Genomic DNA, 17709 nt, shown 5'->3' on the forward strand with positions numbered 1-17709 from the left:
GCCTTCTTTCATACAAAACAGTTGGGCTGTGAGGAGGGGGCTTTAAGGAATGAGAGGCGACCTTCAGGAATGGCTGCACTCTACTCTCCAGAGAACAGGCCAGGCATAGAGGATGGAGGCCAGGAAAGAAAGAAAGCCATCCAAATTGGAAAGGAAGAAGCAAAATGATCTCTGTTTGCAGAGGATATGATCCTATATGTAGAAAACCTTAAAGATTCACCACAAAAATCTGTTAGAACAAATGAATTTAGTAAAGTTACACAATACAAAATCAACATACAAAATAAGTGGTGTTTCTACACAAAAAACAATGAGCTCTCCAAAAGGAAGTTAAGAAAACAGTCTCATTTACAATAGCAGCAAAAAGAAGAAAATACTTAGGAATAAATAAAGGACAGAGGTCATGGATTCTGTGCAAAGGAGGAGCAGCAGGAGACGGTGCGTGGGGGTGTGAAGCAGCTGTCTTTGGGGAACGGGAAGCATTGTTGCCACTCCAAGTTGCCTGGCTCAATCTGTGCTGTCCTGTCAAGGAGAAAGAAGATCATCCAGTCGTGGGAGAAGTCAAGGGCTGCTTTCCCACTGCAGGCTCCTTGAGACATCACACAAATCAGAGGATGCAAATGGACATTGGCAGGATATTCTGTAAGACATTAATTTATACTTTAATTAAGCATCACTAAGGTGAAATAAAAAAGGCTGCGATGAAAGGAAGAGGGTCTGGACATTGATGAGCACAACAAACCAGCTGAGGTTTTGCTCCTCTTGTCTCCTATCCTCTGGAACAATGGGAGACAAGAGGAGCACAGCGCAGCGGAAACAGGAGAGTTCAATAGAGTGGGGTGATCTATGGAAAAATAGAAAATGTTGGCATAATAGTAGATGGGACAGGCAGGTGTCCAATGAGACATAAAGGCTGGGAGGATGAGGATCAGAGAGATATTCTATTTCTTCTAAATGGGAGGGGAGAAAAAGAAACATTTATTTATTTAGTCTTTCATTTAGCAAATTTTCATGAGCACCTACTATGTGCCAGGCACTTTTTAGGTGCCGATGATACAGTGGTGAACAAGACAGGGAGAGTGCTTGTCTTCACAGAGTTAACTTTCTTGTGGACTTGTGTGGAGAGCACATAGCTTGCCACTACTTCTCCATGTTGAAGGAGTGACTCCATTAACACTTGGGTGGGCACACAGGTCTTTCTCCCAGTCCCTGATGACATCTTTAGAGAAGTAGTGAGTGTGGAGTGAGAGCTGTGACAGGGGAGGCACCACAGCATATTAAAGGCTTAGGCTTGGGGAGACAAGGCAAGAGAAGAGAAGAGAAGAGAAGAGATCCCTTTAGGATCATGTCCGCTGTAGCAGAGATGGCTAGCTGACCACCAAAATGCACCCTCTTCTCATAGTGAGAAGCAACTGTTTAGCTAAGGACTATGGTTCCTTTTGCATCTAAGTATGGCCATCAGAATGACTGCCACAGGAATATAAAGAAAAGTGATATATGTTACTTCCAGGCCAGGAATATGTTTTGATTTCTTTTATTATTATTTTTTGAGACAGAGTCACGCTCTGTTGCCCAAGCTGGAGTGCAGTGGCACAATCTCAGCTCACCACAACCTCCGCCCCTGGGATCGAACAATCCTCCTATCTCAGCCTCCTGAGTAGCTGGGATTACAGGTGTGCGCCACCATACTTGGCTAATTTTTGTATTTTTAGTACAGATGGGGTTTCACCATGTTGGCCAGGCTGGTCTCGAACTCCTTTCCTCAAGTGATCCACCCACCTCGGCCTCCCAAAGTGCTGGGATTACAAGCATGAGCCACCGTGCACCCAGCCACGAATTTGTTTTTAAATCATAGATTTTTCTTTCATATTTTAATGCTATACATGTTCTTATTTAACAATGCTCAGGTATGTGAGGGTATGTTTATTCCATTACTATTTACGTGATGAAGTAATAAAAAATTTCAAATAATTTTTAATATGGCCATTGTATTAAGTTTTACTGTGAAATATAGCTTATATGTATATTTTGAAAATACTAACTTTTTCAAAAAGAATACATATACTAATTCCTCAACTAACAAGGATGTATGGATTCCATTAAGGAAAAACAACAACAGTGACAACAACAACAAACAAACGATAATCCCTATTGAAGATAAGCTCACACACAAAAATTAAAAATCACACAAGGCAGCCATCATTGTGAGGTCAGGAGGAGAAACATCAAACAGTACATGCGATAATGCACAATCTGAAAGAGACAATAAATTAGCAATATTTAAAGTTGTAAAATGAAAATTTTAAATTACATTTAAAAATGAAAGAAATAAGATATGAGATAGACAGTAAGGAAATAAAGAAATCTATAGGGGAACACATAAATAATTAATTGGAGGGAAGGAAATGGAGACAGGAGGAAAGAACATTTTTAGTTAATTAATTATTTAGTTGAAAAGGCACCATAGACAAATGATCAAGACATAAGAAGATAAGAATCAAAAAGTAAAGTGAGTGAGTGGATGAGGACAATGAAGAGAAAAACTTAGCATTGAGTTTCCCAAAGCAAAGAAAGAAACACACCGTACTTATCACCCAAAAGGAAAAGAAAAAGAAAGGAAGAAAGGAAGAAAGAAAGAAAGGAAGGAAGGAAGGAAGGAAGGAAGGAAGGAAAGAAGGAAGGAAAGAAAGAGAAAGGAAGAAAGGAAGAAAGAAAGAAAGGAAGGAAGGAAGGAAGGAAAGAAGGAAGGAAAGAAAGAGAAAGGAAGGAAGGAAGAAGGAAAGAAAGAAAGAAAGAAAGAAAGAAAGAAAGAAAGAAAGAAAGAAAGAAAGAAAGAAAGAAAGAAAGAAAGAAAGAAAGAAAACGAATGAAGGAAAAAATACACACACATACACACACACACACACACACACATCAATTCACCAAGATAGGTGAGCTTTTTGTGGTCCTGAAACCTAAGATTAATTGATTTTGGTAGCATTTTATATATGGTGAATTTAGTAACATCATGAATTCTGTCCTCAACTGTAGATTTACCAAAAACGTAGAGTGTTCATATTTGGCTTTTCCATGAGGAAAGCAGAGGATGTTAGTTTAATCATAAAGGAAATTGTCTAGTAATTAAGGATGATAATGGCTTGATTTTAGGATGACAAAATTTACTGAAGAAAACACACACAATACAATGGCATTATGTAACAACATATACATCAAGAAAATGTCATAAGATTTTGGAATAGACAGACTGTCACTCTAATTCTGGATTTCTCAACCTTGGCACTACTGACATTTTTATACCGGAAAATTATTTGTCCTCAAGGCGGTCCTGGGCACTGTTGATTCCCTCCCTCCCTCCCTCCCTCTCTCTCTCCTTCTTCCTTCTCTCCTTCCCTCCCTCCTTCTTTCTTTCCTTCCTCAGGGTCTCACTCTGTTGCTCAGGCTGGAGTACAGTGGCACAATCTTGGCTCACTGTAGCCTCGAACTCCTGGACTCAAGCAATCCTCCTGCCTCAGCTTTCCAAAGTGCTGCGATTATGGGTGTGAGCCACCGTGCTGAGCCAATTTCCTTCATGTGCAAATAGTCTGTTGCCATCTTTTTCATATGTTGTACATATGTATGTGTGTGTTTGTGTGTGTATATATATATGTATATGAATAATGCAGAATACAATATAATATATGTATGTGTGTGTGTATATATACACACACACATACATATATTATATTGTATTCTGCATTATTCAGTCAGCCTAATAAAGAATGCTGTACATCACTAGAGCAAATGCCTGGCATTTGAGAAGGACACCCAAGACCTTTGTAAATCCTCAATAGGCAAATATCACTTTAGCGTATAATGTCTCCCATAATTTGTGTTCGAGAATGAAAAGAGAACAATGAACTGCTCCAAGACTCAGATCATGAGCAGTTAACTAGGTTCATTCAGGAGTTAGAAAAGCATTCGTCTAGCCTTGCAGTTCATCTTAATCAAACTTAGCTAAGTTACAAATCAGTACAGGTCAGGAGTCCCCTGGGTCTCCCAAGTAATTCAAGCAGCGAATCCTACTCCGCACATGCCCAGGGACCACTGTGGACCTCAGGGAACCTGTGTTGCAGACACTAACAGTCCTTGGACATAGGATGGAGGCCCAAGAACTATAGCAATATGCTTAACAGGGCATTTATTAATGCAAGATAAGGCCATAAGACCTATATATTTTGAAAGTGATTTGTTTTATAAATAAAAATATTTCAAAATACAGAAAATGGAGTAAAAGGATAATGATAAAATACAAATGTAAATTTAGAAGTTGGCAAGAAAGTTGGACACTATCTTCAGCTTGATGTTTCACATCATCTCCAAGGTCCCTAAACCCATCCAGTTATGACACAGCCCTGGGACTGCAGATCCAGCAGGGAAGTTGAGCTTCTACACAAAGGAGCCCACTGCAAACTGTTTCTGCCATGAGACCAGCTCAAGGGTGAGCTTAGTGGTCCGCTTAGATTCAGGACCTCAGAGACAACCTTTGCCAGCACCATAACTGAAAATACTCTCAGGTGTAGGCAGAGTATGCTCTAGGGGACAAGACTAGATCCGGGATAAGGAGATCATTGTCCTGATCAGGACTTTGCTCCTGACAGCCTCCCCTTTCTAAACAGTTACTTAACTCCTGCCAAATCCAGGTTCACCCTGGAGCCAGTGCTGCCTGTGAAGGCTACTGAGTTGTGAGAAATAAATGAAAACCAAGTATGTGAAAGAACTTAAAATGCAAGATATTTGGGGCAAATCTCATCACTAAACATTCTTCTGCACTATAATGTTATAGAAAAGAGGTTCTGAATGCAGATTTCACATGGCCAGTGCACCAATGTGTGATACCACTTTTCTCTAAAGCATTAGAAGGCCAAAAGCAAGGCTGAATTTCAGTTGTGGAGATTACATCAGAATGGGTTTTTCTTCAGACTTACACCCAAAGGTTAAAATGAGATTATGAAATATCAGGAAAAACTGTTCACAACATTTTCTTTCTTTCTTTTTTTTTTTTTGAGATGGAGTTTCACTCTTGTCGCCCAGGCTAGAGTGCAATGGCACGATCTTGGCTCACTGCAACATTCACCTCCTGGGTTCAGGAGATTCTCAGCCTCTTGAGTAGCCAGGATGACAGGTGCCCACCACTATGCCCAGCTAGTTTTTGTATTTTTAGTAGAGATGGGGTTTCACCATGTTGGCCAGGCTGGTTTCGAACTCCTGACCTCAGGTGATCCACCCACCTCGGCCTCCCAAAGTGCTGAGATTACAGGTGTGAGCCACCGTGTCTGGCCACAACATTTTCAAGTCATTCGCGCCTATAGTTCCTGCTTGTTCTTATTTCCCATCGATCCACGGGCATGCAGTGGAGAGAGAGAAAAGCAGTGGATTTTTGTATCTCTCTGCTACATCAAGGGTTTCCTAGTAAAGTCACCAAATATCTCAAAGCCTCAATTCTCTCACCTGTCATACTGAAAACTTGGGGTATGCCTACTTCCTACATTTGTGGTGAGGCTTAAATGGTCACCTTGCAGAAAGTAGTAAGTTTTTTGTAATTATCAGGTATTATCTGGCAAAGTTATTGTTCATTTTCAGCTCCATTGCTACTTGGAATAAAGATGGGTGACAAAGGCCCGAGATATTAATGAATAAAAAGAAATCTGAGGATTGCCTCTAGATTTTCAAAATTCATAGTACATAGCTTCTTTCACCACAAATTGAAGCTTAGCTGTATATTGAAGTTCTGTTCTATTGCCATGAAAGGTAGTGTTTATACATCAACGTGGATGAATCTCAACATATTTTGTGCCTAAAAGAAAGTCTCAAAAAATATATAGAATATAATTCAGTTTATATAAAATTCAGAGAAATACACAACCAATAAACTGTTAATAATATACATTTATGTGTAAAATAAATAAAAATGAGAGAGAGAGGAAATATGTTGAAGAGGGTATAAAGAGTGATTTAAAAATTACAGTGATGTATTTCTTAATCATGGTTGATGGCATGACATGATATAAAATAACCATTTTATTATTTTTATTTAACTTATAATTTGATAAATAGTTTAAGAGTAGTTCAATAAGTTATTTCAACTATATATACCTATATAGTTTATATATATGCCTATACATTTAATATATAGTATGTTTATATATTTACATTTAATATATATTATATACCCCCACACACACTGTATATACAATCATGTGTCTCTTAGGTGATTTGTCATTGTGTGAACATCATAGAGTGTACTTACACAAACCTACATGGTGTAACCTACTACACACCTAGGTATAGCCTATTGCTCCTGGACTACAAACCTGTACAGCATGATACTGTAGGCAATTGTAATACAATGGTAAGTATTTGTGTATCTTAACATATCTAAACATAGAAAAGGCATAGTAAAAATGCAGTATAAAAGATTAAAAAACGGTACACCTGCATAGGACACTTACTGTGAATGGAGCTTCCTGGACAGGAAGTTGCTCTGAGTGAGTCAGTGAGTGAGTGGTGAGTGAATGTGAAGGCCTAGGACATTACTGTACATTGCTGTAGACTTGATAAACATTGGATACTTGAGCTACACTAAATTCATTTTTTAAAATTTCCTTTCTTCAATAATAAATTAACTTTAGCTTATGTAACTTTTCCACTTACAAACTTTTAAAAAAGCTTTTTGACTCTTTTATAACAACACTTAGCTTAAAACACAAACACATCCTACCTCTGTACAAAAAGATTTTCTTTCTTTAGATCAGGTCTAGCATGATGGCTCACCCCTGTAATTGCAGCACTTTAGGAGGCCAAGGTGGGAGAATTGCTTAAGGCCGGGAGTTCAAGACTGGCCTGGACAACACAGTGAAGGACAGTCTAAGAAAAAAAAAAAATTAGTCAGGCAAGGTGTTGTGCGTCTGTAGTCCTACTTACTCTGGAGGCTGAGGTGGGAGGATCTTTTGAGGTCAGGAATTTGAGGCTGCAGTGAGCCAAGGTCATGCCACTGCACTCTAGCCTGGGTGATAGGGCAAGACCCTGTTCCTAAAATTAAATATATATATATATAGATATATATTTTCTTTCTTTTTATCCTTATAAGCTTTAATTCTGCGTAATTTCCTTTAACTTTTAAAACTTTTGTTAAAAATAAGATACAGGCTGGGTACAATGGCCCATACCTGTAATCCCAGCACTTTGGGAGGCTGAGGTGGGAGGATGGCTTGAGCCCAGGGGGTTGAAGCTGCAGTGAGCTGTGATGGTGCCACTGTACTCCAGCCTGGGCAACAGAGCAAGACTCTGTCTCAAACAACAACAACAAAACTGAAGACACAAACACACATTAACCTAGGCCTACACAAGGTCAGAATCATCAACATCACTGTCTTCCTCCTCCATATCATGTCCCTCTGACAGGGGCACACGTCATCTCCTATGGTAACAATGTCTTCTTCTGGAATACTTCCTGAAGGATATGTCTGAGGCTGTTTTGCAGTTAACTTTTTTTTTTTTTTTGAGGCAGAGTCTCGCTCTGTCACCCAGGCTGGAGTGCAGAGGGGAGATCTCGGCTCACTGCAACTTCTGCCTCACGGGTTCAAGAAATGATCTGCCACAGCCTCCTGAGTAGCTGGGATTACAAGTGCCCACAACCATGCCCAGCTAATTTTTGTATTTTTAATAGAGATGGGGTTTCACCATTTTGGCCAGGCTGGTCTTGAACTCCTGACCTCACAATCCACCCGCCTTGGACTCTCAAAGTGCTGAGATTACAGGCTTGAGCCACCACACCCAGCCAACTTTTTTTTTTTTTTAATAAGTAGAAGGAGTATACCCTAAAATAATAATAAAAAGTATAGTAAATACATAAACTAGTAACACATTTATTATCATTATCAAGTATTATGTACTGTACATAATTGTATGTGCAACATTTTTATATAACTGTCAGCTCAGTAGGTTTGTTTACACCAGCATCACCACAAACTCGTGAATAACATGTTGCCCTATGACATTATGATGGCTATGACACTAGGCGATAAGAATTTTTCTGCTCCATTATAATCTTATGGGACCGCTGTTGTATATGTGGTCTGTCATTGACCGAACCCTGAACTGTTATTATGCAGTGCATGACTGTGTGTATATAAGTGTGTGTATGTGCATGTGCGTGTGTGTGTTCCTTGGTATATAAAATATACCTCATTGAAGAAAAGTTTTAAGACTCTCCATGCTTCTGTAATAATACTATAATAAAGTCTTATTGATATAATAATTATTTTTTTTCTTCTTAGTTGGTTGTTCACGGCTCAGTTTGGAGCATCAGTAAACTTCATGTAAGGCCGGCTTCCCTCTCCCTGTCTATGTCACACCCACAGTGGACTTTTCTGTTTCTCAGGTTTGCCCTGTGTCTCCTGTCTGTCTGAGGGTCTTTGTGCTTGTCCTTCCCTCTGCCTGAAGGTGCTCCCTCTCCAGTCTCATGTCCATTTTTTTTTTTTTAATACAGAGTCTCACTCTGTCACCCAGGCTGGAGTGCAGTGGCACAATCTCAGCTCACCGCAAATTCTACCTCCTGGGTTCAAGCGATTCTCCCACCTCGGCCTCCCCAGTAGTTGGGATTACAGGCACACGCCACCATGCTTGGCTAATTTTTGTATTATTAGTAGAGACAGGGTTTTGCCATGTTGGCCAGGATGGTCTCGAACTCCTGGCCTCAAGTGATCTGCCAGCCTTGGCCTCCCAAAGTGCTGGGATTACAGGTGTGAGCTACAGCACCCAGTCTCTCTTGTCCTTTAGATCTCAGTTTAAACATTTATTTTATGAAACCTTTCTGACTCTGACTGGGTTAGGTTTTCCTGCGACATGCTTCTAGCGTATCCTGCCTGTCTCTTCCCAATATTTTTCACGCTTGTAAATACCGTAGACCCTTGACCAATGCAGGGGTTAGGGACACCATCACCCTTGCACAGTTGAAAATCCATGTATAACTTTTGACTGCCCCAAAACTTAACTATTAATAGCTTACTGTTGACTAGAAGCCTTACTGATAACATAGTCAACTTACACATACCTTGTATGTTATGTGTATTATATACTGTATTCTTACAATAAAGTAAGCTAGAGAAAGAAAATCTTATTAGGAAATTATCAGGAAGAGAAAATATATTTACTATTCATTAAGCGGAAGTGGATCATCCTAAATGTCTTCTTCCTTGTCGTCTTCATGCCCAGTAGCCTGAAAAGGAGGAGGAGGAAGAGGAGGAGTTGGTTTTGCTGTCTCTGGGGTGGCAGAGGCAGAAGAAAGTCCATGTTTAAGTGGACCTGTGCAGATTCAAACCCATATTGTTCGGGAGTCAACTGTACTCAAACTCTGTCTTCCCAACTGCCCATAAGCCATTGGAGAGCAATGACCCTATTTTTCTGGTTTATTGCTGGATCACTAGTGCCCAGCTCAGGCATCTAGTGGGTGTGTGACAATATGTGTTGAATGAATGAATAAATGAAAGGCAAAGCCAGTAGATCCCCACTGGCAGGTGTGAATATGAAATTATAATATAAATTTTATCAGGAACAGTTTGGGCATTGTTTGATCTGTGCTTTTCTAAGTAATTGATGACCAATTAACACCAGCTCTAAACAATAGAACGTGTTGTCACTGAGATTTAGCTTTATTATATTTAATCTGGTCTGGCAATTGCTTCTTACTGATTGTAATAAATTGGGATTGGCATCATGATGTCATTTTAAATGCCTCTATAAGGTCTTTCTTTGACTGCTCGGCAAGAAAAAATAGCAGGTTCGTTTTTGAGAGTGGCACAGGATAATGCATTATTTGTTATCACTGTTCAATCAAAAAGTGCATGAAGGAGACACATAATTCATCTAGACAGCAATCACCATGGAGTTATGCAGGTCTCTTATGTAGGTGATGAAACAGCCAAATTCCCTGACAGTGGTGAATTATTCCTCATGTCACTATTAGCAATGCCAAAAGAAGCATCAAGGCCACAGACGTGGAGAATGGGGAGCTCTTCAAACTGTACTAGTAAAAATTTGATGTTTTATCGCTTTCTTTTAATCTCGATCATTGAGGTTTTAAAATAAAATTAAAGGAATGCTAAGCCTAGCTAATGGGTAGGATGATTAGGGTGATTAATTTCTAGTTGGCAATGGTGTTAGGGATGGTGGTTTCTGTCCAGGCCAAGCCTGGGTTGGTGCCCCGTGGCTCCCCATTCTAGCACCATCCACATGGATCAGCTGCTGCCTCAAATCCTAACAAAGGGTGCATGACATATGGGATTTTTTTTCCTTTTCATTTATAGTCACATAATTCAGCAAATATATATTCCCTTTTTTGTCACAGTTAAAGTATTGGCCAGATACAATAAATCTCTGAGTTTTAAAAGGCTTGTAGTATGAGAGATGGGCTAACATATGAATTTGAGATCTGGTGATTAGAAAGTGTTTTGAATGGCCTTGAGAACTGCAGGTAAAACGTTAAATTGTACTAATATTCTTGTTTAGTTAAACTTTTTAATGTTTTAAAAAGCCCTTCATAATATTATGGATAAGTAAATTCTTGGGCCTGATTTCAATTTGAGTCAAATTCCAACTAATAATGTTACACCCATAAACCTTCTCCTTAACAGCCTATAACATTAAACTGAAAACAGAATTCTTAAAGGACACTTTTATGCTGCCTACCCATGAAATAAGCATTACAGACTTTCGACAGATGTCTTTAATAGACATTGTTATTAAAAAGAATATTATATAAAATAAATTTAGATTGTTAGTCTAGCACAATTACTAAAGGAATACATCTGCATCTTCATATAATCACATCTACACTTAATTGGAAGAAAAAAAAAACCTGTGGACATTATAATCTTCAGGTAGCAGTCATCTACTTATCTACCCATTCAGCTCATCATCCCAGATTAGGATTTGTTTGCGTCTTCTCTGCATTATAAGCCCCAATTTTCAGGAAATTAAAAGTTGGTCAGGATAAAGAACTCCAGTTAATAAGCATCAGCCTATGAGCAAAGCTCTTATAAAAATCTCGGCGGGGAGGGGGGAAAAGTCAGCTCTTTTTCAGTTATGGGCACTGAAAAAAGTTTTGTGGTTTCAGGCACTTTTAAGTTTTGTAAGTTGAAAATTGCTTAGACTTTAAGCAGAGAAAAGGAAAGTTCCAAGTCCATAATATGGATTAATGCCTCTGGTATGTTATGAAGACAACACAAAGCTCGTACGAACAACTAAACTACTTGTGGGGAAATATGCTATATTGTGAATGAATATTTCAAAAAACACCACTGCTTATACCAGCACTGAATTTCAGTTTCTGCCTCCAGGCCTACAATATGGAAAATATTATTCATTACAGTTAATTAGGTAATAATGGGGGTTTACAGGTCATCTTTCATCATAAGCTGTTAAACAAAGTCAGAGGGAAAGTTCTACTTTTCTGGTCAGTGGTCTGCCCTTTTGGTGGCCAGGTGTAATGGTGCTAAATCAGAGGCAAATAGCCAGTGAGATAGCCCTGATATTGCCATTCCCTGTCAGCAGAGGAAGAACATGAAGGAGAGCCTTACCCAAGACCATACGGCAAATCAAAGCCGGAAGGGAGGCTATATTTGCAATGCGTCAGGCTGTGGCCTCATGCTATTTATTTACTCTGTGTTTGGGCAGGTCTGAGATAATGGGATGGATCAGCATTTAAAACAGCTTTGCCACTGGTTGAGGCTTCAAGGAAGAGCAGAGAAGAGTGTGTGCTCTAGATCAGACAAATCTTGACTTGATCCTTGTTCTGCAACTTACTGGCTAAATGACTTTGGAAGGTTACCTGAGCATTGGTTTATTAGTCTGCAAAATGAGGTTAAAAGAAATATATACCTCATAGGTAGTTTTAGGGGCTACATAAATGCTATTTGTTTGGATATTTGTCCCCTCCAAATCTCAAGTTAAAATTTGATCCTCAATGTTGGAGGTGGGCCTAGTGAGAGGTGCTTGGGTCATGGGGGCAGATCCCTCATGAATGGCTTGGTGCGGTGCTTGGGTAATGAGTGAGTTCTCGCACTATTAGTTCCCAGGACAACTGATTGTTAAAAAGAGCCTGGCATCCTCCCACCCCTCTCTCCCACTTTTGCTCTCACATTGTGATCTCTGCACAAGCCAACTCCCCTATGCCTTCCACCATAAATGAGAGGAGCCTGAAGCCCTCATCAGAAGCTGAGCAGATACTGGTGCCATGCTTCTCATAGAGCCTGCAGAACTGTGAGCCAAACAAACCTCTTTTCTCTATAAATTACCCAGCCTTGGTATTCCTTTATAGCAACACAAATGGAAAGACAATAAGTAGAAAAATTGGCAAGTAGCTACCATCAGTACATGTTTGCCATTCTCCTCCTCCTCCTCCTCCTCCTCCTCCTACTTCTTCTTCTGGTTCCTAATCTTGCTTCCCAATTATTTGTAAGTTATATTTCAGGTGTAGTATCTAAAATGATAGATATACTACTTTTGTGTATGTAAGAAATAGCAGACTATGATCTTTTACTTTTATACATTTTACGAAATTTGGCCATGGAGTTTATAAAGGAGCAACAATGAAAAGAGGGCCAAGGTAGAATTCAAAAAACTTGGTTTTTGACCCTAGCTCCTCCATTTATCTGAGCATCAGGGTGTGTGTGTGTGTGTGTGTGTGTGTGTGTGTGTGTGTGTGTGTGTACAAAGTTGAACACTAAATCTTCCTACCTCACACAATTCCTGTGAGGATTGAATGGAAAGATAGATAATGAACCTGTGTCAAAAACTGTAAAGCACTTAGCTTAAATACATTAGAGTATTTTATGATTTTTATTATGCTCAAAGTCACTTATGAAGACTGATTTCTAGATCCATATTTTTTTCCTAAAAGTTTATCCTAACTTGAAACAATTGTTATTTATTACTGTTTATTAACAGACATGACATTAGTTTTTATGACAACGCTTGCTAGCAATAAGCCAAAAATGGAACCCTGGTTTTATAGCACTGTTTAGCTTTTCTCCTTTTTTGAAAAGTTGAGCCCTCACAATTTGTTGCAGCAAGGAGAAGGGCTGTATTGCTTAATAATGGTTCTACTAAAGTTCACCAAATTGTACTTGATGTTCTGACATTTATTGCTTACAGAATATGTGTTTTCCACCTGGCCTTATTAAACACACACACACACACACACACACACACACACACACACACACACACACACACAGTTTGCTTGGATATCGGAGTGGCCATACTAGTATGGTTAGAACAACCAGAGAAATTAGATTTTTCTGAAACCTTGAAATTCAGGGCTTCAAGAGCTAATCTCAAGTAACAGAGTTATTGAAAAATTTTGACCAAGAGAAGAACCTTACCTTAGAAAAGCACAAGCATTTTGTGTAAATAAGCTGTCTCCTTCCTCTGGCAAGGTTGTTTATGCTTAGTCATTGGAAAGTTTCCGACGAACTTTGGTCAACATGGCTCAGTAATTACCAAGACATTGACTACCTACAGCCTGGATCGAAAAGGGAAAGCTTGACCTACTTGTAGCATAGACACCCAAAAGGATCACTCAGGGTGATGAGATGCTTTCCTTGGAACACCGTCTCTTTATTTCATGGCCACACCTAGTATAGCCCCTTTGATTTCAGGTCTGCTCTGCCCCAGGAAGGACCTTGACTTGGAAAGCAGCAGAGAAACATTATTGAGCTCTTCATGCATTATTCAATGCTGTACAAACTTCCATTTCTTTCTTTCTTTCTTTCTTTTTTAAGTTAAGTTCCGGGATGCATGTACAGAATGTGCGAGTTTGTTACATAGGTATACGTGTGCCATGGTGGTTTGCTGCACCTGTTAACCCGTCAACTAGGCTTCCTCCCCTCACCAAAAGGCCCTGGTATGTGTTGTTCCCCTCCTTGTGGCCATGTGTTTTCATTGTTCAACTCCCACTTATGAGTGAGAAAATGTGGTGTTTGGTTTTCTGTTCGTGTGTCAGTTTGCTGAGGATGATGGTTTTCAGCTTCATCCATGTCCCTGCAAAGGACATGATCTCATTCTTTTTTATGGCTGCATAGTATTCCATGGTGTATATGCAAACTTCCATTTCTTTAGCACACTTACTGTCTGCTAGTCTTTAAAGAAGTACCAAGTGCACACTAAAGTGTGATCACCCGCCGTCCATGAAGATATTGTCTCTGGGTTCCACACCCACCCTCGTACACGTGGATTTATGATTCTGGGGTGGAGACTCTACAAACCACGTTTCTCCTCCATCAGCAGGTCTGTGGTAGGCTCTGAAAATAGAGGGTATTAGAGGAAGCCTGCAAGGTTGGAAGAGGCAAAGGGACCATCTCCTTCCTGTTTGCTTCCTCTTGGCTTGATGTGTGCTTGCCATGGCTGTGGGCAGCCCACAGCTATGCTCCTTCACTGAGAAGCAGCAGTTCTTTTTCACAGCAGTAAGTGAACCCAGTGTTAATTTTGTCCAACGCTTGCAGGACCAGCTGTGTTGTGTTCCCTTGGTCACTGGCATCTGTTGAGCAGTGCCTCTTCTCAGAGAGCCGAGTTTTAGGTCTGCAGGGCATCTCCTTCAAGCTTCTAGGTTTTAACGATTCCATCCTTTTCCCTTCTTCCCCAAGCCTAATAGTTAAAGCTGCTTCCTGTAGCTGTGACCTCTAGGGTATCTTAATATCTTCTTTTTATACTTTTAGGTACTATATTAGTCAGGGTTCTCCAGAGAAATAGAACCAATAGGGTTTATGTAGATATATAAAAAGAGATTTTTTATGGAGGATCAGCTCATGCAATCACAGAAGCTGAGAAGTCACACAAGTGGCCATCTCTAAGCTGGAGGCCCAGGAGAGTCAGTGGTCTAGTTCAGTCTGAGTCCAAAACCGCAAGAACCAGCAGCACCAATGTCCAAAGTCAGGAGAAGACGGATGTCCCAGCTCCAGCAGAGACAGTAAATTCGCCCTTTCTCCTCCTTTTTGTTCTATTCAGTCCCGTGAATGGATTGGATGCTGGTCGCTCACTTTGGTAAGGACAATCTTCTTTACTCAGTCTACTGATTCAAAGGCTAATCTCTTCTGGAAACACCTTCACAGACACACTCAGAAATAATGTTTTACCAGCTATCTGGGCATCCCTTAGCCTTGTCAAGTTGACACATAAAATTAGCCACTACAGTTGCTTAGTTAACAATGTTTTGCTTAGTTTTGAATCCCTTAGACCATATTTCTTTCTGTTAAAATAACAGGGTTAGTTTCTGCCTTTGGGTTGAACCCTGACTGATACCAGCTGACAATCTGGATTCATGTGTTAACACTCCCACAACATTTTCTCCTCTATGAGTAGCTTAGAGTCTGTATCTATTGCATTTGTATGTGCCGAAACCAATATTTTTATTTTTGCAAGCTACCCCATACTCACTCTTTGTCCACATAGTTTAGATAACACTGATTCTACCCCTTGCTCCAGGGGTAGGCTTGTGACTCAAGTCTAACCAATGAAATAATTGTGTGTCCCAACCACGGGGATTAGTTTAGTGGGTGAACATGTTTTCCAGATTACTTGAAGTCAGTGTCACTTTCTTACGCTTTCAAGTTACGTGAACTACTAAGATCCCCACTTCACAATCCCCCAACTTTTTTTTTAAGCTAGGTTTGAGTTGTGTGTTTGTCACTGACAAGCTCTTAAACGAAAGGAAAGCAGAGATTTGATGGAAGAGGGGTGGCAGCAGGCCATACTCTGTGGTCTTCAAATCACATCTAGAAAGGAGCTGATGGCGGCAGGTAGGTATGCACCTCACTGGGTCCTCCTCCAGCCTGGAGCCCGGCTGGGACTCTTGGTTGCCCAGTTTCCCACAAGATTGATTCCATGTGATGAACATTCAAAAGAGCCTTGGAGCTTGATGCTTTGACTTCCATATTCTGTGAGACCAATGGAACTTTCTAGATGCACATTCTATTTGACAATGTAGCTTAATTACCTTACAAGATGATGGGGACAAATCTAAAACACCTTCTCGTATTATCTTCTAAATATGGTTATCTGATACTGATATCTAAGGGAAGATAGAGATAGGAAAAAAGTTGGCATTTATTGAATTCCATTATAGATAGGGATTGGGCTAAGCACCCTTAACTCACAATCCACCTAAGAAAAGCATATCATCACCCACTTTTAAAGATGAGGATAACAAGGCTGAGAAAGCTTGAGCAACTTGTTCAAGGTTATAAGCTAATAGATTCAAATCTAGTTCCTTCTGACATTGAAGTTCATTTTGTCTCTCCACGTTAAGAAGGATCAGGGAAGTAAACAGAAAGTTCAAAGAGAAAAGACAATTACAGAAAACACGTTGTCCTCTACCTTTCTCCTTGTTTTCCACACCCCAAATCCCCAAACAGAATGTGGCTGGAAAACTGTTCTAAAGTATCATTGCAGCAAGAATCTATCCTGTGCATTGAAGAAAATAAATCCAAAAGCAACAGTGCCCAGAATGTTCAAAAAGTCTTAGGCTATTTCTAGTCCAGCCACACAAATTTAGGCTTATATTTGTAGAATGATTTACTATCATTCATTAGTGAATTTTATACTTCGCTGAACTTAAATAGGCAAATTATATAAACATTTTATATATAAGCAAAACATGTCAAGTGTCAGGACTCAAAATATGTGTTTAATTAAAGAAATACATCTCTTAAAACCAAGGCCCTAAATACATGTTAAACGATACCCTAATCTGAAGGTAAATGAGATATGCCACCTAAGAGATACTCAGTGACCCACATACATGGTAATACCTCCGTTAATGAGGCAAATTCATTCTAGCAGCACACTTTAGTGTCAGAAACTCCACTGCCTGATGAAGCAAAAACTCCACTTCCACTTCCTTGGAAGCCATAAGGACCCATCCAAGGAAGACAGAAAAGAAGTGGGTACAGTATGACATTATTTAATATTAAATAAAATTACACCAAACAGGGCCAGAAAACAAGTATTTGGAAGTTCTAAGATAGGGACAGAGAATTAAAAAGAAGCTGGAATCAAAGGGCTAACCTGTGACCCTCCGGGGAAGCAGAGAAAAGGTTGAAAAAGAAGACTGTGCGCTAGACTAGACTAGACTAGTCTGGATTACAGCAGAATAAACTCAGCCCTATTTGGTCACCCCCACAGCCCAGAACAGACTTCGAGAAGGGAGCTGGGTCTGGCCCAGACACATCTCTGCAATGACACAAACTATCTGGAGAGGAGAGATGGCACCTCTGAGTGCCCCCGCCCTTGCCCCCAGCACCTTTCACAAGAGGCCCCCAAACCCAACAAGGACAAAATCAGGGTAGGAGTTCCACATATGCAGTCTCGTTGTGCTCCATATTGCCCCATCCATTAAGAGTCCTTTAGGCCCGGCGTGGTGGCTCAAGCCTGTAATCCTAGCACTTTCGGAGGCCGAGGTGGGGGGATCATGAGGTCAGGAGATTGGGACCATCCTGGCCAACATAGTGAAACCCCGTCTCTACTAAAAATACAAAAAAAAAAAAATTTTATCTGGGCATGATGGTATGCACCTGTAGTCCCAGCTACTTGGGAGGCTGAGGCAGGAGAATCACTTGAACCAGGGAGTCGGAGGTTGCAGTGAGCTGAGATCGCGCCACAGCACTCTAGCCTGGC

The 17709-nt window shown here is 40.2% G+C and overlaps 1 long non-coding RNA gene across 1 annotated transcript; it reads right to left on the minus strand.

The window, feature by feature from the left end:
* Window positions 1-232: 232 nt before the first annotated feature.
* Window positions 233-13492, minus strand: LOC144340842 (uncharacterized). Its single transcript, XR_013417307.1, has 3 exons — window positions 13422-13492; window positions 9192-9256; window positions 233-640 (listed from the first exon to the last, which is right to left on the minus strand). It is a non-coding gene; the product is annotated as an uncharacterized LOC144340842 (long non-coding RNA).
* Window positions 13493-17709: the final 4217 nt, after the last annotated feature.

The sequence above is a fragment of the Macaca mulatta genome, chromosome 5 (genome assembly GCF_049350105.2).
Source record: "Macaca mulatta isolate MMU2019108-1 chromosome 5, T2T-MMU8v2.0, whole genome shotgun sequence".
Classification (NCBI taxonomy): Eukaryota; Metazoa; Chordata; class Mammalia; order Primates; family Cercopithecidae; genus Macaca; species Macaca mulatta.